This window comes from Labrus mixtus, chromosome 1 (assembly GCF_963584025.1).
Source record: "Labrus mixtus chromosome 1, fLabMix1.1, whole genome shotgun sequence".
Taxonomy (NCBI): Eukaryota; Metazoa; Chordata; class Actinopteri; order Labriformes; family Labridae; genus Labrus; species Labrus mixtus.
In genome coordinates, this window is record NC_083612.1 from 25,784,605 (window position 1) to 25,808,920 (window position 24,316).

The window sequence follows — 24,316 nt, forward strand, 5'->3', positions numbered from 1 at the left end:
ATTGTAAGGTTGCCCTATGTAGTCTTTGAGGTGTGTTCAAGTTCAACAAGGCCCAGTGCAACCAAGCTCAGCCATCATAAAGTCCAGGGGAAAGAATGCCCGCTAAGATACAACATATCAACTGGCAACATGAAGCGATAATCCAGCCAAAACTGTGCCTTGCTTCTAATTTGATTGATTTCCTCGCAGGCTGCTTTAGCTAAAGGTCTCTCTTCATCTTTTAGTTTTAATTGGCCTGACAGCAGGGGAATCGTGCATGTCAGTGGCAATCAGAAACATATATTGCTCATTTTATACAGAAATCTCTCTGCACTGCACACTCATTATTTCTCTATGTATTTGCATGCAAAAACTTTTGGCATCCCTAACTCGATTAATTCAATTACAACTTTGCAACCTCTCAGATATCTGGCCTCAGGATATGTTGTTATGGTATTATAACCATTATAAATACGATGTCAAAATAATAACACACAAAGTCAAAGTCCTTTTTATTTAAACATAGCTGTGAACAATCATCAAGGATGACAAAGCTTTTTTTTTAATCCAAAAATGTTTAGCTTTTAGAAAAATATTGGCTATTTGTCTATTTGAATTTGTGAATGTATCCAAGTTTTTGCCAACCGTTTCATGACTACTGTTTTACACAATAATAACTTCAATAAGTACTCTACGCAGTGATACATTTTTCTAAAAAGGATGATTTTGTTATTTTATTCCACACACCACACTTGTATACTGCGTTTACAGTTTTTTTCATGTTGCCTTTAAAACAAACTACAAACCTGAAAATCTGTATATCCACTGGATGGCCTTTGCTATTTTTTTTTTTATAATAACCATTACTAATGGGCTATCACATTATTTTGTACTGTGAAGTCAAGTTGTTGTTTTCAGGTTCAAAGCCTCTTCATTTCTAAATACCATCATCCCACCATCATCCCTCCAGTCTCTGCCTTAAACAACCTTAAGGGCTCTACATTTACTAAATACACTCTGCTATCTAATACACACATACTAACACATGATGATCCAGCGTGTTGACTCTCAATCAGAGCAGAGAGGCTGGGAGTGGATTTATGGATATAAGGGGGAGTGACAGGGTTAAAAGAGGGTGTGACCTGTCCAAATGAACAGAAACAGTGTTCAAAGTGAGGTCAATGAGCCTCCTGCAGCACTGAGTGTCAGGCAGCACTACCTGAACCCTTAACACTTAAGCATAAAGACGCTGTTCTTCCATCTGTGTGTGTATGCATTAAACAGGCTCACTGAATGAATTAAGAGACTCAGTGGCTGCAGTGACCTTGAAAGAGTTTTTAGCATTTAATTTAGTTATCGGAAGAAAAAAAAACTTCAGACATACATTAAAGGGAGTTTTGAGTTGAGTCTGCTTCCGGCACCACAAGTAAGCTTTGTTAAGTCTAAACCTTGATTTTTTTATAAAGTGAACAGTCTGAACCTAAAACACAAGGAGGGGGTGCTGAAGGAGTTGACAGACCTCCAACAAATTTACATTTTTCCACTGATTTGATGGGAATAAGTCATCACTTAAGGTTCATTTAGTTTACATTTGTTTAGATGGCACGGAACAAAATGTCTAGCTGTTTTCAAAGTGTCAAGTTAAATCTGAAAATTAAACGTTTTCGGGTTCTTTTTTTTTTCGTCAATCATGCCAAAGCTGAATTGAATTTGTCAAGAGTCTGCTGGCATGTAAACTATATCAGTTTCTGCTGACATGCACTTTACAACAAGGGTTTCACAGCCTGTAACTGATGTTGCAATGTGTTTTTGGGGGAATTTTTTTTTTTTAGATCCTGGGAGATGAGGCAATCCTAAGCAAGAACTACACGATAAATAATTAAAAACAATAAAATAATCAGAATAGGAACAGTGAAGAGGGGGAGGGATGTAAGCTGTTTTTATTTTATAACATAACAAGGGCATTTGCCGAGGAGGGATGATGACTCAGGGCAGTCAAAGGGAAATGAATTTCCCAGCTGGAACTGTGTCTTTACTTAGTTTCCACCTTCTTCAATGTAGAACTACTATTGTTTAAATCAATTGTTTCTTCTCAACAGAGACATACAGTATAGTTGAGAACATACAGTGTCGATTTTCTTTTTAAATGTTGTAATTATACAACATTATGTTTGCCAAGTATAGATAACACAGCCAAAGCCAAAGACAGCTGATGTGTTAATTGGAGAAAGTCATTAGTCACAAGAAGATAATGAAGTATGAAGAATGAACATGTTGAGATCATTTGCATACAGTTCTTTTATGGAGATTTAGAAGTTTCTGTATTAGATAATAAAAAGATGTGTATCGATAAGATCAGTAGTTTCACAAGCAGATGCTGTTTTTCTGTTCACTGCAGCGCCCTGGGAAATGTGTCTCCTAACTGTTTTTTTTTTTGTTTTTTTTTTATCACTCTCAAACTAGTAGTTACTGAAAAATATACTAAATAATCTTTGCCAACCATTTCAAGTTGGTAATGAAAAAAAAATTCAATTGCGTGCCCTATATATGGAGGCCACAGTCCTCCAAGCGGGCAGCCCGCGTTTGAATCGGACCTGTGGCTCATTTCCTGCATGTTATTCCCTCTCTCTCTCTGATTTTGACTCTATCCACTGTCTCGGCCACGCGTCTCTTTTATTTTTTAATTTATTAATGGCTGTGTCTGATTAAAATGACTTAAAATAAGCTGCAAGTCAGTAAAGTAGCTGTCAAGCTCTCTGTGTTGTTCTCCGATGTGCAGACGCGTTCTCAACTATGCGTCCCCTTTTTTTTCTCTCTCCGGCTGTTTGTCAACTGATCACACTTCATAATAATAATAATATAAAGCATGCATGCGTTGTATTACGACGTTTTGTACAAGAGGTAATCATGCTAAGGCACGGTTAGTCCTGACCAGTGTGACCTGCCGGCCAGTGGGGGAATGGTGCAGCGGGGGGCCAATCGTGCTTGAGTACGGCACGGTACGGATGGCCAGTGTGACCCTAAAGGGTGCGGCTGTGGCTCAGTTGGTAGAGTCGGTCGTCTTTCAACTGGAAGGTTGGGGGTTTGATCCCCAGCTCCTGCAACCACATGTCCGATGGTGTCCTTGGGCAGACACTTATCCTGAATTTGATCACGCAGCTTCGTCTGCTGCGCATGAATGAGATTGAATGGGGTAAATTACCTTTGATGGTAACTTTGCATAGAAACCTCTGCCATCAGTTTGTGAATGGGTAGGTGTGACCTGTGGTGTAAAAGTAAAAGAGTAGTGTCAAAAGAGTAGTCAGAAGACTAGAAAAGTGCAATACAAGCTCAAGTCCATAGTTCATTTAAATATAGGCCTAAAAAAGCCCAAAAAGACCGAATGTACATTTTTTAATTTTGTTAGGCATCAATTTTCCAGTTTTTCTATGATGCAGAAAAAATGTAGAAATAATAATGGTACAGTATAGGAAGCACAAATGATAGTTCTTCATCTCGTTCTAGCCAAAAAAGTGTGAAGTTGTTTGATAAAACACTCTCTCTGTATTCCCCAGGAGAGGACAAAAATCTGCAGCTTTAACATTCAATTTGTTTAAAACTGGAATCTGTTATTTTATTTTGACTGTCAGCGTCTAGGTGATGCAAGCAGTGTTAGGCAGACCTTTACCAGCTAATCGTTGAAACCAGTCTCCCCTGTGGCAAAAAGACAGTTTGAAGCACTCCGTTTCTTCGGTTGCTCAGCTTCACTCACTGACCGTCATGTGTGTTGAAGCGTCTTCAGCATCGATGAGTATCTTGTCATCGAGACCAGCACTGGCCATCGAACCTTGTGAATTTTAATACACTTATTCCTTGACTGAACTGCACGTCATGCTAGTCATGATGCAATTATTCTCCATGTCACAACATCTCTGCAGGCAGAACCGTGTCTTCTCTGAACCTCTGCCATGCATGGCTACTCGCAGCAAAACAATATATTCTCTGATGAAAGTAAAATAAAGCGAGGAGTATTTTTCTCCCCAGACTTGTTGATGCCTTGGTTAAATGCACAATACGATACATTGTGCTTTTTTATGTTGTCCCCTCAGGGAGTGGGTGCAGTGATATGCAATGTAGAGAAATGATGGATCGTATGAATGGATTTCAACCCTTTACTGAGGTCACACTCTGTAACAGATCGGCTGCACACTGAAATTCACAAGCAACCCCAGCCCTAACACAGTCATTTGCAATTCCTCAGCTCACCTAATTATAGCATTTAGCACCCTTTCTACCAACAAAAAACACAATTAGTCTGCTCTCTGCCCCTCTCTGTTGAACTTTAAGCAAATCAAACCAGTGTGTGTTGTTTGTTTATGCCGCTGACAGCAGGGGGTCTGCTCTGTTTCCAACCGCAGAAGATTTCTGCTGAAGCGGACAAATTTTCAATTTGGATCTGATCTTTGTATGTGCACGTGCGCATGTATGTGTGTGTGAGGGTTTGGTGATCCGGGAGCATAAACAAGCACAAATATGCAGGACTGTGTCAGGATGATTGTCTGCGTGTAACTGTGTGTTAGCATGGTGGAGGACTGCATTTTTTCATGTGACAAGCTAACGTAGATATTCAAGCATTTGTTTTACATAACTGTGTGTGTGTAGATGTGTGTGTAGATGTGTGTGTGTGTGTGTGTGTGTGTGTGTGTGTGTGTGTGTGTAGGTGTGTTTGTAAAAGAGCAACAGTGACGCAGGGAGAAGCCACATCGCTTATGGGCTTGGCTAGTTCTACAAATGCAAAGGATGCTGGGTAACCGAAGCCCTGGGAGAGGACATTCCTAGTTCCTCTCCAACTGCACAGATGAGGATGGGGCTCTCCCAAAGGAGCCCCCCAGCCCCCCACCACAACAAGCTGTGATGGCTGATGACATCACTTATTAGAGGTCACAGTAAAGAGCACATGCTGCTGAAAGGGACAGACTGGAATTAAACAGACAGTACTTAAAGTGGCTTTGACTCCTTATAAGGGCAGTCAATACTAATGCAATCTTCTCACCCTAACCCTGCATACCAATAATTGCTACGTGTGTTAACAAATAAGGTTTGTTTTTGTGGGCTGTTTAACCTAAATTCAATTACCGACAACCCCCCGTCCTCCCCAACACGACAACTACTGGCATCCAATATGCAGGTGAGTGTTTTCATGTGCACACCTTTACATACATGAATTTACATACATGTGTATGTTTGCATGTATGCCATACTCCTAAACATGATATGTGCAAATAATATTAATAATAATCATTATAATTGCACATTTTATTTATTTTATTATAACTCATTTGATAAGGTTTGGACATTAGATTGGTGAACACAAGTGAAATGCTGAAAGCAGTGAAAGCAGGAATTAAGTTCATTATTGGCATAAAAATACTAATTATTGCAGGTTTTATGAAACAACTGAAGTCATATTAAACTTACTCATAGCTTAAAAGTTGACAGATTGGAATACACTCAATTGTCTCTGTGTATGTAGGCCTACATTTACATGCCACCATAGCTTGCAAGTTATCAACAACATTTCCTACATCTTGTCTGTTGTCTTTCAGATTTTACCGCAAGATGTTGGGAACGTTGTTAATATATAGCACAGCACTTGTATATGTTTCTGTTGCTGGGAGTGGGATTTTGTGGACCAGCAGGTTTATTATTATTAATTTTGACTATGCCCCAAATGTGTGAAACAAATCTATAAGAGGAGAAAAAAAATGGCATTGCATTAGGGATGTACAGACACACACATCCGGTAATAATGCTAGACGTCACAATAACACACCCTGAGACCCAAAGCATCAACTTTGTTAAACGAACCATTAAAGGAACATAGACGTCTCAATCTGTTTTCATGTGTAATCAAGCACACGAGTGGTTTTACTTTGAAGATTTCTTCATTTTGTTGACGTTCTAGACAGGTTTGAGATGTGTAATTAAAGTTGTCAGTTTGTGCCTTATTGCATTGTGTATTGTGTCACATAACACACGGGACAATAGCCAAGAACAAAGCACAAAGAAAGGTAATATCATATACGATATTACATTTCAGTGTCCCTCTATCCAGTCACCAAAAACCTGCTTTTTGCTGTCCACAGTTATTACACTCTGCTTAGGAGACCTAACTGGGCCACAGGGTCCAGGTGGGAAGATCACCATCATAAAAATGAAGATAATGATGAAGATGACTGTGGGCCTTCCTTAGGCAGTCTGACTATTTGCATTATGTCAGAAGTACATGCTGTGTGGGTGCCAGAGTGATGAGACCGGCTGGGTGTAATCCGTACTGACATTAGCTTTCATCTTGTTTTCCTGACTCCATGGCATCGACATTCACATGGCGCCTTGCACACACACGGTAACAGAAACACACAGTAAAAAAACAAACAAAAGGTGAGATGTGACTGAAAATAAATGAATGACATGTCATCACAGTTTAGTGAAGCCTAACCAGACGACAATGTGAATGGACTCTTTATGGTTTGTTATGCGTTTCATAATGATGCATAAAAAAGGATCAGTGTAATCAGGTTAAGAGGTTATATAAGGAATATATAACAGAAGACTTAAACCCTCCACCTCAGATGGACTCCATTGGAAATGAACTACTCTCCCCTTTCCTCCCGTTTTTTCCCACTCCTCCTCACACCTAAATGCTTCTTCCAAATCCCTGGTGGCCAAGAAGCTCAGTGCTTCTCTGTTTCAGGAAGGATATTCCGATTGGCGAAGAATTAACGGTTTGAAGATCAGTGCTTTGGTTTCCTGTTTCCCCTCCCCCAGAACACCACTAGTGCACCACTTCCGTAGGAGGAAGACATGGATATGGTTTCCACTTGGAATACTATTCCATCTGAAGAGAAACATAACAATACTTGATTTCTTAAGCTATGCTTGCAGCCCCTAGAGTATATAGTGGTTATTGCAGACAACAAACAGTGTGAGGAGGTGGAGACACATCATCCATTTGGAGTACAGTTAATGCTCACGACATGCAAGCTTGATAAACCACCATCTAGAGAAAATGCTTAAACTAGATTTGTATAAAAGGTTTTTGGTTATAAATAAAATCTCTATTCACAGATAATACCTAAAATGTAGAATCTATACTAAGAGGTCTAGATTTTCAGTATTGAGCATTGTAGTACACCTGTTGTCTGAGCTGGATTGACCCTTTATGAATCAGAAGGCTTTGGTGTATGCAGGAGAAACAGTCAGTGTGTACAGCAAAAAAAAGTGGAACGTCATCCATGCTAAATAATGACGTCCAGCTCCCTTCGGCGATCATTTAATTGCTATATAAACAGAACTCTGCATTAAGTGCAACAAACAATCTATGATATATCAAACATTTCAACCTGAGCCGCAAATCTGATTTACGCTTTGTCGGGAAATCCAATCAGTGTTTACATTCCATGAAACGCAACAGAAATGATCCTTCCCAGAGGCATGTATCTATATCTGGCACATATCATCTATTAGATGATGATAGATGATGATTGCCTATGGGTTCTGATATTGGTGCTGTCAGGAGAAAAAAAAACATACTTGCTTGGGATGCTATCAAATATATCAGGAAACTAATTAATCATGTATATAACTTAGTGCAGGACTGAACAGGAAGAACAGTAGAGCAATGTGCATTGGATCAAGAAAGTCTTGACCAGAAAATGACAAAATCAGACAGTTGCTCAAAGTGTTGTCATTTTCCCTGACAAGTGAGCTTGTACAGCTGTGACGTTTCTTTGTCAGACTATGATTGTGTCACAAAACATTAGAAAGTCCTACAACAACAGGACCAGGAGGCAGAGCTGCAGTCTTACACACTTCTCTGCGCCTCCCTTAGATCTGTCTCCCAGTCACTATAGCTGTAATTCTGAATCGAACTGTAGTTATACTATAGGTACTGTGTCTGTCCCCCGGCCCAGACCCGTTTTTATAAGTCATCCAAACGGCGTGAATCATCAGAATCTGATTAGAATCAAAACTACGAATACGATTTTGCTACAAGATCGGAGGATTCACTGCGGACTTTTGAACATTAGGTCCTTAGCATCCAAGTCTCTTTTAGTGAATGATCTGATATCAGATCAGCACATTGATTTACTTTTTTTGACTGAAACCTGGCTGTGTCGAGATGAATATGTTAGTTTGAATGAATCCACTCCTCCCAGTCATTTTAATACTCATATACCTCGAGACACCGGACGAGGTGGTGGAGTAGCAGCTATTTTTAATTCCAGTCTTTTAGTTAACCCTCGACCAAAGCTGAATTTTTCTTCTTTTGAAAGCCTTGTTCTTAGTCTTCCACATCCAGTCTCAAGAACCTTTCAGCCAGTTCTAGTTGCTGTAGTTTACCGCCCTCCTGGCCCATATTCTGAGTTTTTATCTGAGTTTGCAGAATTTTTATCAGATTTAGTCCTTAGCAGTGATAGAATAATTGTTGTAGGTGACTTCAATATCCATATGGATGTTGAAAATGATAGCCTGAGCACAGCTTTCATGTCACTATTAGACTCTATTGGTTTCACCCAGGGTGTAAACGAACCTACTCATCATTTTAACCACACCCTGGATCTTGTTTTAGCTTATGGAATTGAAATCCATAACCTTACAGTTTTCCTAGAAAATCCTCTGCTATCAGACCATTTTTTTATTACATTTGATTTTGTCCTACTAGAATTACCTCTGCCTGGAAGAGGTGTGCTTTCTAGAAGTTTGTCGGATAGTGCTGTGGCTAGATTTAAGGAAGCTATTTCAGCTGTTTTTGATTCAGTACCGTGTTTCAACCCAGTTGGAAACTCTTACGATAGCTTTAGTCCCTCTCAGCTAGATCAGTTTGTTGATAGTGCAGTGGATTCGCTGAGAGTTACTCTGGATTCGATTGCTCCCCTGAAACAGAAGGTTGTCAAGCGGCGGAGAGTGGCTCCATGGTTCAACTCAGAAACCCGTACTCTGAAACAATCATCACGGAATTTTGAAAGAATATGGCGTTCGACCAAAACGGTAGAATCTCGTTTTTTCTGGCAGGATAGTCATAGAAGATATATGAAGGCTCTACGTCACGCCCGAGCTGCCTACTACTCCTCTCTAATCGAGGAAAACAAAGGCAATCCTAGATACCTTTTCAGCACTGTAGCCAGGCTGACAGAGAGTCATGGCTCCATTGAGCCTTGTATTCCTCTAGCCCTCAGCAGTAATGATTTCCTTAGCTTTTTCAACAACAAAGTTCTAGACATCAGAGACAAAATTGGTAACCTCCTGCCCTTACCTGGTGCAGATACGTCTGATACGGCAGAGACAGTTCCAGGACCAGATATTAGTCTCGACTGTTTTTCTCCAATCAACCTTTCAGAGTTATATTCCATTATTTCTGCATCGAAACCGTCAACCTGTCTTTTAGACCCAATCCCAACCAAGCTGTTTAAGGAAGTCTTTCCCTTAGTTAGCAACTCCATATTAGATATGATCAATATGTCTTTACTGGCAGGCTATGTACCACAGACATTTAAAGTAGCGGTAATCAAACCTCTACTTAAAAAGCCTACTCTGGACTCAGGAACTCTGGCTAACTACAGACTACAACCTTCCTTTTATCTCGAAGATCCTGGAGAAGGTGGTAGCTAAACAGCTGTGTGACTTTCTCCATGACAACAGTTTATTTGAAGAGTTCCAGTCAGGATTTAGAGTCCACCATAGCACTGAGACTGCACTAGTTAGAGTTACAAACGATCTACTTCTAGCCTCAGACAGGGGACTTCTGTCTGTGCTCGTCTTGTTAGATCTTAGTGCTGCTTTTGACACCATTGACCATCGGATCCTGTTGTACAGACTGGAGCATTTGCTTGGAATTACAGGGACTGCTTTAAGTTGGTTTGAATCCTACTTATCAGACCGATCTCAGTTTGTACATGTTAATGATGAGTCCTCTATGCACACTAAAGTTTGCCATGGAGTCCCACAAGGTTCAGTGCTTGGACCAATTCTTTTTACATTATATATGCTTCCTCTGGGAAATATTATGAGGAAACACTCCATACAGTTTCATTGTTATGCAGATGATACTCAGCTTTATGTATCAATGAAGCCCGATGGTACCAGTCAGTTATGTCAGCTAGAAACATGCCTTAAGGACGTTAGGACCTGGATGACCAGAAATTTTTTGCTACTTAACTCAGACAAGACTGAAGTTATTGTGCTAGGCCCTAAGAACCTCAGAGAGACTTTTTCTAGTGATGTGACTGTCCTTAATGACATCAGCCTGGCATCTAGCACCACTGTTAGGAATCTAGGAGTTATTTTTGATCAAGATATGTCTTTTAGCTCTCACATCAGTCAAGTTTCAAGAACAGCCTACTTTCACCTTCGTAATATATCCAAGATCAGGAATATCCTGTCGCAAAGTGATGCAGAAAAACTAGTTCATGCATTTGTTACCTCCAGACTGGATTATTGTAACTCTCTTTTGTCAGGGTGCTCTGGCAAATCTCTAAAGACTCTTCAACGGGTCCAGAATGCTGCAGCTCGTGTACTGACCAGAACCAGGAAATGGGACCACATTACTCCTGTCCTGGCTTCTCTGCACTGGCTCCCTATACAGTCTAGAATAGAATTCAAGATCCTTCTTCTCACCTACAAAGCTCTAAATGGCCAGGCACCATCTTATCTTAAGGAGCTACTAGTGCCGTATTGTCCCTTGAGAGCGTTGCGGTCCCGGAGTGCAGGCCTGCTGGTGGTACCTACAGTCTCCAAGTGTACTATGGGGGGTAAAGCCTTCAGTTATCGGGCTCCTCTCCTCTGGAACCGCCTTCCAGCCGGGGTCCGGGAGGCAGACACAGTCTGTATTTTTAAGATTAGACTTAAAACTTTCCTTTTTGATAAATCTTATAGTTAGGGCTGGTGCTGGTGTAGACCAGCTCTTAGTTATGCTGCTATAGGCTTAGACTACCGGGGGAACTGGCACCTTGAGCTCCTCTCTCTCTCTCTCTCTCTCTCTCTCTCTGCATATACAGTACATCATATTACTGCATGTATCTATCTATAAATCTCAGTCACTAACCACCTACTTTCCTGGGAGCTCTTGAGCTCTCCTAGGCTCCTCAAGATCGTCGGTTGACGGCTTGCCAGAACAACCCCCACCCCACCACTACCCCCTCCCCACCGGATCGTGGGTTGGCGGCCTGCCAGAACAACCCCCCACACCCCCTCCCCTCCCCACCGGATTGCTGATGGACGGTCTACCTCCCCCCACCCCCTTGCTCCCTATCCCTCTTCCTGCATCTTATCCCATCTCTCCCTCTATCCCTTTCCAAGCCCGGCGCAGTCTAGGCCTGTGAAGACTGTTTCGTCATGAGCCGGGGATCCGGCCGAAGATTTCTGCCTTTTAATAAGGCAGTTTTTTCTTACCACTGTAACTTTTGCTGCTTTGCTAAAGTGCTCATGATGGATAGGCCGGATCTTTGTAACATAGCAATAAGTAAGGTCTTTTACCTGCTTTTTGTAACATAACAATGAGTAAGGTCTTTTTACCTGCTCTTTTGTAATGTTAACAGACAATGAGTAAGGTATTTTACCTGCTTCTTGTAAAGTGTCTCGAGATAACACTTGTTATGAGTTGACGCTATACAAATAAAAGTTGAAAAGTTGACTGGGTGAACTAAGCTAACACTTTAAGAACGCAACATTTCAACAAATACGTCTACACTTATCAATGATGTCTTGTAACCGATACGTTGATTGATTATTATTTTCTTCTTGCAACTTGTGAGCAGTTAAACAAATTGACAACACTTATTAACTCTGTAATGAATTGGGGCAGACTTATTGATCGAATGGAGCTATTGTTTTTCTTATGGTAAAGAATACAGCTAAAGAGTTGATAAATCTGTGTTCGTTATTTAAAAAAAATTTGGAGGCAGTGAAAACATGTTGTTAGGTATTAAGACTTGATGCTGGATGGTCTAATTCATAATAACTTTGCCAAAAATAAGCCTAGAGGAGATTTGGTTACGTGTATGTGTATGTTAACATGAAACATGAATTTCCTCTATTCAGCCCAGACTAAAAACAAGCCTTGCCTATCTGTTACAGACCAAATGTTTGGGCTTTTTTTGGGCTCAAAAACAGATGTCAAAATAAAGGCTTGGTTTAATTTTAACTAGAGGAAAGGCAAATATTGCCACTTCCTTTCTACATGCCGATTAAACACCTTGTGCAGATCAGGACTAAAAAGTGGACTCTTGTAGTTGTAGATGTTTTGCCTCTTGCATATCGAATGCCACTACTTCCATCAAGGTCAGATCTGTTTGCTTCCAAGAAATTTTAAATGTTGAAGAAATGAAAATAATATGACAAAATATATTTGTTGTATATATTTGTGTGATATGAGGTCCTCTCGCCTCCTTTCAACCCATTCTTATTTCCAACAGACTTAAAGCTTTTTGCTCAGAAATCATTGCAAAGTTCATCCTTTGGGGATGCACACTGATGCATTTATTTTCATCATGGCTTCCAGCCCTTGTTATGTTGAATGGAAATGGAAAACCTGTTCCTGAAATTCCATCAAATTGTGAGATCCCTTGATCATCAGTAAATTCCTCCTTCTACTGAGCAAAGTTGTGCATTAACACCAGCAAACTCTGCTCTCTGATCAACCATCTGATACTGCTTGATCGAATGAGAATACAAAAGGATTGGAGGTTGAGAAGGGCTGAGACCGGAACAGAAAAGCATGTTTGAAGCGTAGATTAAACCCTTTTTCTTTTTTTGATATGTGCATTATGGGGAAAAATGTATGTCTAGAGATACATATCTGCAAACCACACATGCTGACAGCTTTGCAGCCTTGAAACGGAATAAAGAAAGTGTCGGGGGGTAAGGGTTGGGTAGGATGGAAATTAATTTTGTGCTTTTACCTGCTTGACAGTTTTGCAGCAGCTGGCCTTGGCTCAGGCTGCTGTCTGTCATGTCTCCTGGAAGTTAGATAAGCCTTGCATCTGTAGCTCACTAACGGCCTCTGAATGATAGGAAAGATGCTGTGATAAGCAGATATTACCACTTCTGCGGCTCCTGGGTTGCTGTTTGATCAATGGATGCAATAATCTTACACCCATGCACATTACCAGCACAAAAATGGGCAATGACACGTTTTTGCAATGCATTGCCTTTCTTTTTGTAAGGATATCGCTATAAATCTCTATCAAAAGGGTCCATTATCGCTGGGGCTTGAAACTGAGCTGCTCCAGAAAGTGGAATATGGATGAGCTGCAGTGTGAGATGAAAGAAAGTCGGACTGCATAAGACAAGTTGAGCTGATCAAAGGAAAGAAGATTGTAACATCTCTTGTTCATTTGAATGGGATTGTCTTATCTCAGCTGTGTCTTTACATTATCTGTAACTTGTTCCAATGCCTCTTACAACCTTCACTATGTTTATGAAAACATGACAAGGACATCTTGCGATTGTGTAATTTAACACCCTTCCTGTCAGGACCAAAGGCAGGAAGTAGCATGCCACAGTTTCAGTCAACAAATCATGTTCAGACATTGAACATTGTTTCCTTCTAACCTTGACCTATTTTCTCCTTTTCTGCAAACATTAAGGTATCAATAAAATAAGAATAATAGAATAAAATTTGAGGACAAAGTAACAGAAATGAGAGGAAACCTTCAGACTTACAAAATAGTTGATCATGGACAGAAAATGGAAGCAAACATGCCATTTTCATTGTGAGCCAGCTTTTCTATGCTGTGATTAACTATCAGTAAACGTTTTATTAAAGGTAGAGTCATTAGCATTGTTCATTGCAGATTGCAAACCCAACATTCAATCTGGGACCCTCTTCCTGGGCTCACCCCCAGGTCCCTGCACAGAAACATCTCGTTTCAACTACAACAGAAGAAAACATAAAAGTCCAGGCAGAGGGCCGGGTCTCTGCAGACACAGTCACCTCCACTCATGTATGGAGGCCCATAAGTGATGACTGAGTGGCATTACTCAGTATAGACTGATATAAGTCTATATTTATTTTTTTAGGAAGAAGTGACTGACTCCATCTTTAAATTCTATGGAAAAGTGCAAGTCCAAACTTTGTGATGTAAATGTTCAGTCGTGCCTGGAAATTGGACAGTTCCAAATGTTGTTTTCTGAACATATTTTTTTTGACAAATTGGCTTAATTTGTAGAAAGAAAAAAATCCAAAACTTGATTTTAAACTTTTTGTATAGAGAATAGGAGATTTTCTCTATCCCACCCTTTTTACTCCTGGTGCGCAGGGTTGCAAGAACATATCATGAAAAATGAATCAAAACTCTGTCGCACACTGATAATAACTTTATGGTTCGCTCACAATATATATATATAAAATACAGTAAAGTTATTTTCAGTGTGCCATGGAGTTATGATACATTTTTCATAATAAGTAAAAATATTGAATCTGTTCTTCTAACTTCTACTACAGATAGTTTTCTACAGCGCTAAATGTAGAAGACTTCGGGAGTCTGACCATGAACATCAGTGGTGTCCTACACAGTGCGGCCAGTGATGGTATTTCCAAGGAAACAGTGAAAGACTTTAAGCATCTCCACAGAATAGATTTTAAAGCCTGGCTGGGTGGATCAGATTGGTGGGGCTGGAAAAAGACTCCCTGTGAGTGCGCTCAGGCACGCCTGTCAATAAGTGTCATTGCCTGGGTTTAGTTCAGTGGGATTTCATTACAGAAAATCAATTTCCTTTTGAGGGGTTAGATTAGGTCAACCTGGATATCCTATCAGTGTGGATCAGCTCAGAAATCCGCTCTGAACAGCTTATGGCAAGTCATCATGCTGACTTGTATCATCGCTATTATCACTGTCACAGTGTCATTGTCACTAGTTACAGCAATAATTATTTATTTGAAACTATTTTAAAGGTTTTTGGGATTCATCAATTTAAACTGTCTGCAGTTTCAGTCTGTGTCACAATTGACAAATAAAACCTTCATAACTATTAGAAAACCTCTTTCAGAAACAGATTATTTTGCATTTTAGGTCTTTTCTTAGGACTGTGTAGGCGTGACAGCGCAACTTTAGCCGAACTTAGTCCTCTAGAACTTGTGTGAATTTCCTCCAACTGTCCAGGACATGCAGGTTAGGTGTACTTGCCCCTCTTTAACTCCCCCAAGGTGTAATTGTAAGCGTGAATGTTTGAGTGTCTGTGTGTGTCATCCCTCTCAAGTGTGTTCCAATCCTTCCTGCAGCCCTAAAGGAATTCAGGTTACAACGTTGGCATTGCTATTGAGCAGGCTGTCTTTCTCCAGGTGATAAGTCATGAAAACGTAGATTAGCTTGTTTGTTGCCAGCAGTGAGTAACAGCACAGTGACATTTGTTGCTGCATTGCACATTGTTATCATTTGCTTTGGTTGCTCCCCTGTGGCAGCAGAAACTCTCTGAGCCTTGGCTGGCAGAATAAAGAAAAGGGAACCTATCTCCACACACATATGCAGGTCTCAGGCATGGCAAGTGTGTAGCAAAAGTTGCACATGAAAACCAACTGAAAGGCAAACACGAGGTGATGTTTTCAGTAAATCATAGAATGTCGCTTACATTGAGTTTTTGAACACATTTCAATCAAATCATCTGTGAAGGAAGGATGTGTTATTGGTGTAAAGGTGCAACAGGGGTGCAGGGTGATGGATGATTGAGGTCAAGTTTGGAAATGTTTTTTGAATGTTACAGATTTAGATTCGTACATATATTGATTGCCTTGTCGTCATAAATATTCTTGTGGAAAAAAAGAGTGAAAATAATATTACTTGGTGAATCATAAAACAAGATATCTGTCTAACCATGCTGCCACACTCATCTGTTAAACTGCAGGACAGGAAGCGTTTGTTTTCTTCCCTGTATTATAATCGATGACATTCTGTACACAATACATCTGATACATGAACACCGTTGGGCTCTTTTGTTGCATATACGAATAACACACAGATTGATCTGTTATATCTTTTGAAATAGAAAGTCACATTTTAATATGGTATAAAAGTTTGTGGTTTAAATGTAAATTAAATACAGTCATCATCGTTTGAGACTGTGAAATGTCACTAAGACAGGGATGCCCCTGCATGTGGCCTGTCATCACATGATACATATTCCAATCACTGAGCTGGTTCAGTGTTGAAGTGATCAATGTGTCATTTTGATGAGGAACAGGAGAGAATGTTTGCCGGTCTAAAAAAGACATACACACAAGAAAAAATAAAGCATTTCAAAATGCAATTCTGTTTTAGAAAATAATGGTTTTCCTGTAATAATTTTTATTGTTTGTGCCTCAGAATGGTTTAGACAGGAGACCCTTGTAGTACGATTTTTTGTATACAGAATGTCATTTTGACACAGGTGATTGTCCAATGTGCAACTGTTAACTTTCTCGTCTTTAACCTCGTTGTCAGTCTTTTTTGGGCTTGAGTTACTTAAAGCTATTATAGTTAATAACCAAAGTGAGTGATTTATCATGTTATTCTGAATGTATTTACAGAGTATTTCAGTATTGTTCTGCTCATAGTTTTGCTTTTGTGGTTCGCAGCTTCATTCATCCAGTTGAATCTTATTTCTCCCAGTAGCAGATATCAGTAATAACAAAAACAAGTTGGCTACCAGCTGGTGGATATATAGCGATATATGTTGGAGGACACAAAGCAGACCGATATGTGAGTGAATATTTGACTGAGATGCAAACACTTACCACAAAAGCAACAAAGACATTGCTCCTTATCTACAAGATTGAAATACTATTTGTCCGTATGTTAGGTAATTTATTATTACACATCTAAAGTATCCCGACAACGTAACTACAATGGTACTACTAGTCTGTGAAGCAGCCGATTCTTAAGATTGGAGACATGGGGGCTTGACTTTGCTTAACTTGAAATTAGAAAATTTTTCTAGCAGGTTTGATTAATACATACAGAAAATGATCCAAAACGGACTATTTTCCATTCCTCAGCTTGGTATGTTTGGTACTATTTTTTAATCAGGAACTGTTGCCAGGAAATCAATGAAAATCCAAGAATAACTTGTCTTGCAAGCTATTTTATTTCGGTTTTTGGTTGTTGCTTTTACTTATTTTCTTATTTTCTTAACAACAACGCCGTGACAATCATTGGCAGACATTTATGCCTTGGAACAGTGTGCATGCCGGCAACGCAGCGGGCACAGCACAGCGCCTGGTGCTGAAATACAGCACTGTCACGGCAGCAGCAGTTATCGCCACAACCATGCGTTTTTTAAAACCTGTGCAAAAAACAATTTGGCTACAGAATATAAAATGACAGGCTCAGTACTTACTGAATGAAAAGGCACTTAACTGGTCCAGAACTCGGTGAGGTCCGTGCAGCCTATCAGAGCGCACACATTATGTAATGTACTCTGTAGTCAAATTGTTCTGTGCAGGTTTGGAAAAAATGAACTGTCTTGTGCTTTTTCGTGGGAAAAATGCTTAAGAGGAGGTCATTCTGGTGATAACTTGCTGCTGTGATCGTGCTTCACTTCAGCACCAGGCGCTGTCTGCAGCGCAGCTCTGTTCTGAAGCAGGAGTGTTTGTCTCTGTCACCTACCAAATTATAAAATAACGTAACAATCAAAACGATCTTGCAGGCCAGATGTTATTGCTAGCAGTCCAGTTTCTGACCTCTGATTCACAAACAAAAATTGTTTAATAAATAAAAAAGGTGGGATGTGATATTACCGCATACCACACTCTTACCCTGGATCACCGCAGTGGAAACTCCTTCACAGTGACAACCCTATTTGTAACACGACTTAAGTTAACATTAGCCATGAGCCCCATACTTCACATGTGAAGTGCTGAAAAAAACTAAACAAATCTATCACAGCTTTAGAATTTCAATGTACAGCACTGGACTGTGAAAGATCAGAATGTGCAACTTGTGGCTGAAAACGCACGTCAGTTTTGAATTAATGAAATTGTGTGGGAGGTGAGAAGCTGACTCTTTTAGGGTCAGCTTTCTATCGTCACTGTCCCTCAGGCGTGTTCCTGGTGAGAGGTGGCATTTTCTTTCTTCATTATTGCTGCCTCCTCTTCCTCAGCTGGATGGAAAGAGATTTAAGGAGATTAGAAGTGATGTAATGTCTTGTGACATCCTATCCTCGACAGCATCACCCGGGGTGTAGGCCACAGACTCACACATACAGGGAACCCCATAGACACTGTGCAGGGACGGCAAGCCTTTAATCAGAGATGAATTTGCACAATTTATAAAGCATAGACATATCAGCACAAAAAATTTACTTTAATATGAACAAGAGCCACAGATATGAAACGAGATCATTAGTGTCATTGGAACTAATGATACTAATTGTTACTGAGTCTCTCCTTAAATAATGATTATACGACTGTAATTTCCCTTATTTATTTCTGTACATGTCTAATGTTAGCACTTTTAATTTAACTTTGCACGTTGTTGGTTTGTTGAGTTAGCAAAAGATGGCACCTCACAGAATCATAGAAATACCTGGATGGTGCACTGTTTCCATGATCTTACTAAAGATCGTATTGCTTTGAGGTCTCTTTACAGTGTTTAGTTCAAGGTTAGAGTTAGAGTAACACATTCTGAGCTGATTCAGCAAAATGACATTTGACCATGGCCATACTGTTACATGATGATTTGCTGAAAACCGAACTGCTAACACACATTCATTATTTACCTCTCTTCACAATGACTGCAGACTTGTTCTCCACATATTGTGTACCAAGGTATTTTACTTTAAAAGCTTAGGTACCCTTTCACTGGATGAAAAGCAAATAAAGCTGAATGATTTATTTTAAACGACACAAAACACCGATATTGACGCCCACCAATCCTCTGTGGGACCACACGGTGTTGAGATTGCCTGGAAATCGATGTTTGACCCTTAGCCCAGTCTCTGACTTTCAGCTTGACTTTGGAGGGAATTCTATCGACACAGCTGTAAGTGTTAAAGCTCCACCTCTGCGGCTTACAGTTCAACTATAACAATACCATTATCAGTGAGATGTCAGGATACTCTAAACCTTAGAGCTTTACTTAATCCTTAAGGCAAATACAGTCTTCAACTGAATGTAATGTAGAATTACAGTACATCTGTTATTTCTCGAGCACAAGCTCAGCAATAGACTGTGCAGGTACTTAAGTGCTGCCTTCATGTCATAACACATTTTTCTGATGTTAAATTCCCAAGAACTGCAGACTGGAAAAATACAATTTCTAACACCTTTTTTTAAAGGCAAATGAAAGTTGGATATGTGAGGGGTTTTTTTTACAGGTTATGAAACCTCCTGTCTGGCATTAGAACATTTCAGAAAGTTCCAAGCAGTAAATGAAACGGTAAGTCCACTGATGTTGGCAGTTTGAAGAATTTACAGTGAACTATATGTGAGTGTTTAAACCTCAATTTACTGGGAAAAAGCACTACTTTTTTTACAGATATGCTTGGCTCTGATGAAAGCAAGGATTAGTGACTGTAGCAGAAAGCAAGCACTGCAATTTTATGATGATAACGTTCATAAGAAAATGCATCAGAATTTATGTTTTCAAACCAAGAGACAAAAAGAGTAGATTATAGAACATACAGTTCCATGAGCACAGTTTGTTCAAATGCATGAGGAAGCATAACAACTGCCTCCCTTAAGTAATGTGAAGAAGAAATGACTATTGCAAACAATAATGCGTCAACAACAGAGACACAAAGGCTAGCAATCAGCCCTTTAAATCAACAAGAGCCGTAGAGAGGTTGTCATCTGTGTGAAGGATTTACAGCTTAAGGTTCATTCAAAAGAGAGGATTCTCTCAAAGCCTGAGACAGGCAGCATGGTCCGAAATTATTACTCTGCTTTGAATCTGCTGCTCGTGGGATTTGGAAATCTATGAAAGAGACAAGGCATTCATTAAAGGCAGCCACTTCCAAGGAATGTAATATTCATGTCCCTTACTGACGACATCATTTGGGTAACGGAAAGAGGAAATTGCAGTTTGTATGCCCACTTCAACATCTCTCCTGTCCCATTGGCATAAATCATCTGATCAGACCGGGAACGCCATGATGTTGAAAAATAAGGCGATATACGCAATCCTGATAAAACAGATCTTTCACCCACTTTGAAATCAGTTTGAAAATACAGAATATCTACAGAAAAATAATAGATTTTAGTGTCTTTAACCTAATTCACTTTCCGTTTCAAATCAGTCCCCACGGCTCGGAATGCAAGTGATCCACTGATCGATGGAGAAATGTATCATGTACGGCCAATAAATCCCTCTGCAGTTTCAGTGGAAGGTAAGGAAATATAGTTTATAGGTAGTGTGTGTAGTTGAAATGAAGATCCACTGTAGATGATTATGAAGACAGTCTCGGCTCGTCTTTTATCATAATGTGTCAAACAGGGTCATAATGGTTGATATTTTCTTGTATGTGGCTACTGTGTATCAAACATCTACCTGATTTCTGATCCATCATTTTCCGGGCCTGTTTATATAATGACCTCATGGGTGTAATTGTTGTTCGGTTGGCCTGGCCCCAAACAGATATACTGTATGATAACGGAGATAATAGCCTCGATTTTGGTTCTCAATTCACGTACACAAACTGTTTCAAAATCCTGTGATCACTCTTACTGCTCTTTATTAGTAAACTGTTTTCAGATAATAGTAAAAAAAATCTACAAACCCAAACGGCAAACTGGCAAAACTAGCAGGTAAAAAATAGTGGAGCATTTAACAGCTAATCTTTTTCACTTTTGATTACCCCCCATCTTAAAAAGGTGAATAACTACATTTCTGGAATATCCATTTAATCCGTATTCTCAAGGATTGGATTTGAGGCAGCCTGTGCAAAATGTTCTCATACTTTTAAATGTTTACCAGTATTACTTTGTAAGTGTTTCAGTAAAGCCAATGTGCCCTGTGAATACCTTAAATGTCAACGTGTTTGAATCAGAAAAGAGGATATTTCCCTGTGACCGACGCCTACTCGTTGGTAAAGTGTATTGCCACCGTTACTCCAAGCTAAACACTTCAAACAAAGCAAGATAAGCTTCTAAAATAGGACACATTTGCTTGGCGTGGTAATCGATGCAAAGAACACGGTATGTTACATGATCAGCTCACCATTGTCTACATATCAAACACTCACATGAGGATCTAAAGGAGAAATAATCCAGGGGGCATTCAGCCCACCATCGCTTTCCAACTATGTGATGCTGAGATGTTGAGTAATTACGGCCTACAAACTGAGGATTTACTGACATCTACAAGCACATGTAACACACACACACACACACACACACACAGCAGAGCCTACTGTAGTACACTACACGTGTACATGTGCATGCTCAGGGCTTATACACACACACACACACACACACACACTCACAGGGTTTAATGTAATCTGTGGCTAGCTGCCTGTGGCACTAATGTAGTCATGCTGCTTCTCCATGAGGAAAATTCTCCAAGACATTACATGAGTATACCTTTCACATAAAATAAACATATTTCCCACCCACGCAGAGACAGAAAAATTCTCTGTCCTCGTATTATCTGTGTGTGTGTGTGTGTATCCTTAAATACTCTACATGTGTGTCTCCATGTGTGACATCATGTCCAAGTCTGTCTTTACATGTTTGCTATATGTGTGCCTACTCGTATGACCGTTAGTTTCCTGTGTTTCTGCTTGTAAATGTCTCAGAGGAGTCTTCTGGCAGCTGATAGCGACAGCTGACTTTTCTCCTCATTCACCGCTCCATCAGTCGGAGATAGAAAACAAGAGCCGAGAAAAAACCTCTGACTGCTTTATCACAATGTAGAGGAAGAGTGGGAAAGGGAGCCAGAAGGTTTCTGTCGTAATCCTTGACTTTGTGTGTGTGTGTGTATGTGGGGATGCACATTTAACTGATGTGTGTTCATATAGTAGCAAGGGTGTGACATTAAGTATTAGAGGTGTATACATTTTTTATACACACATAGAGAACCTGTATAATATTTGTTTCTGGGTACAGTTTAGTTATTTGTGTAGGCAAGCGTGATAATTGTGAGGGTGTCTCTGAATATCTGTGCGAGCCAAGCGAAAAAAAACAAAAACGTTTGTGTGTGTGTGTTTGTGTGTGGTCAGGCTTGTTAATATTCCGCACAGTGTGCAGACAGCCTCTCGGTGCAGGGACACCTGGTCATGCCTCAGAGCTTCAGGCCTCTGTGGGACACCACTGAGAGGTCTGCCCGACAGCCTGACACACACACACACACACACACACACACACACACACACACACACACACACACACACACACACACACAAACAAACCCACACACACACACACACACACACACACACACACACACACACACACACACACACACACACACACACACACACACACACACACACACACACACACACATACCACCACCATTAGGTTCTTTGTCTTTGGTTTAGCTCTTTTTCACATTTTCTTCTTGTCTTTTAAATTCTGGTTCAGCTTTCTTTTAAAAAGCCTGAACACAACCCTAATCTAAAGACAAACGAACAATGTAAGTATTAAGGCCAATTATTTCTTGCTATATCGCTTAGACAAATAGTTGAATACTATCCATTATATATCCAGATTGTTTCTTCAATAATTTTGCATGGACTTAAATCTCAAATCTGTACGTTGAATTTAAACTCAGTTCACAGATGACAAAGAACAACAATCCTTAGGTTTCAGAGCTTGAAAAAAGAAAACATCTTTGGCCTTTTTGCTTTATAAATGACAAAATCGATTAACTGATAAGCTAAATAGTTGAAAATTATAAATGATATAATTACAATCGTCCTTTCATGACACTCTTTAATTAACACATTCATCTGTACTTACCATACTTTCTGCAGTTTTCTTCTCACCAATCATTCAAAAGAACTGGAAGTTAATACACCCAGTTACAAACTACATTTCAAATTGGTACTAAAACATAAACTTTTTTTTTTTAAGAGGACAGTTGTTGTGTTTTGTACAGTATCTACAGTGATTTGTTTTTTCAGTTCAAAGACTTGCTGTAAAGAAAAACCAGAACAACCTCAGACACCAAACTGATGAACGCAGGGCATACAACAAAAATGTTGAGATACTAAAGCCTGGTGTTCTAAGGAAAAGCAATTAGAATTCCATTATCTGCACAATAAAAATCCTCACTTATCTTCATGTTAAAGTGATGCTCTGCAGAAAATCTGATTCTAAGTACCAAATATCCACCCCCTGGAGACTTGGCAGATGCCTGTTTCATTGTTCGTGAAGAACAGAGACTGTGATCAACTGGCTTTAATGTCTGTAATAATGGATTCAAGTAGCGAGACACATTTAGATATGTTTTTCTATTGCAATTATAAAATCAAGAACAGATATTGTACTGGCAACTACTCTTAAAGCCGTATTATTAAGCTTTCAGGGTTTGTTAATTGATTGTAGAAAAATAGATGTTTAGGAGGCTAATCCTTTAGGTGTTTATCAATTGATTTGGTTTGTAGAATTTTCTGCCGTTAAATTGACAGCTCTTCTCTCGTAGAACAGTACTGACATGCACTAATGGTAATACTACAACAATGTTACCTGGGGTATAGTCTAACATGTCACTTGGAATAACGCAGTCAGAAGTCAGAACAGGCCTTCAGCAAACAGTGTTTACTTTGTCAATCGTGCAGATAACCTGCAAAGAAAATCTTCAAGTCCTTGTCAAGTTTGGTTGATTGACCGGCTAATCGGATCAAAAGTAGTAGTGACATCATCAGCCCTCTCTTTTTTCAGGACCCGTTATCTCAAAGACAGACTCCATAGTTTTAAACCACTATGTAAATAGCGATAAAACATTCTATTGTATTCTGAAACTGCATGGCAGAGGAACGGAACCCTCCTGCCTTCAGAACAACATGTATGCCTCAGAAGTAATCTCCAGCTTCATATTTTGAGCAAAGGATGGGCATAATTAATATTCTCATCACTGAGAGGAAGTTTGCCAAGTTACGGAGCATCAAAGAACAATCAATCTGTGGCTCCACTGTACACATGCAGGTTCCAGGGCTCAGCTCCAATGTAATAAAATGGAGGAGGTGTTTATCACCCAGCTCCTGACTCTGTACTCTCTGCAACAATGCTGCTCGACTGTCTCTTTCTATAACCCTCTCTGCCTCTCTCATACAAATATCACCTCTTTATCCCCTTATTTCATGCAGACCTGCTCTTAGTCTAACACCAACAAATACACAAATATGGTAGGGTTAGAAAATAATATATCCCAGGTTTTATTAAAGC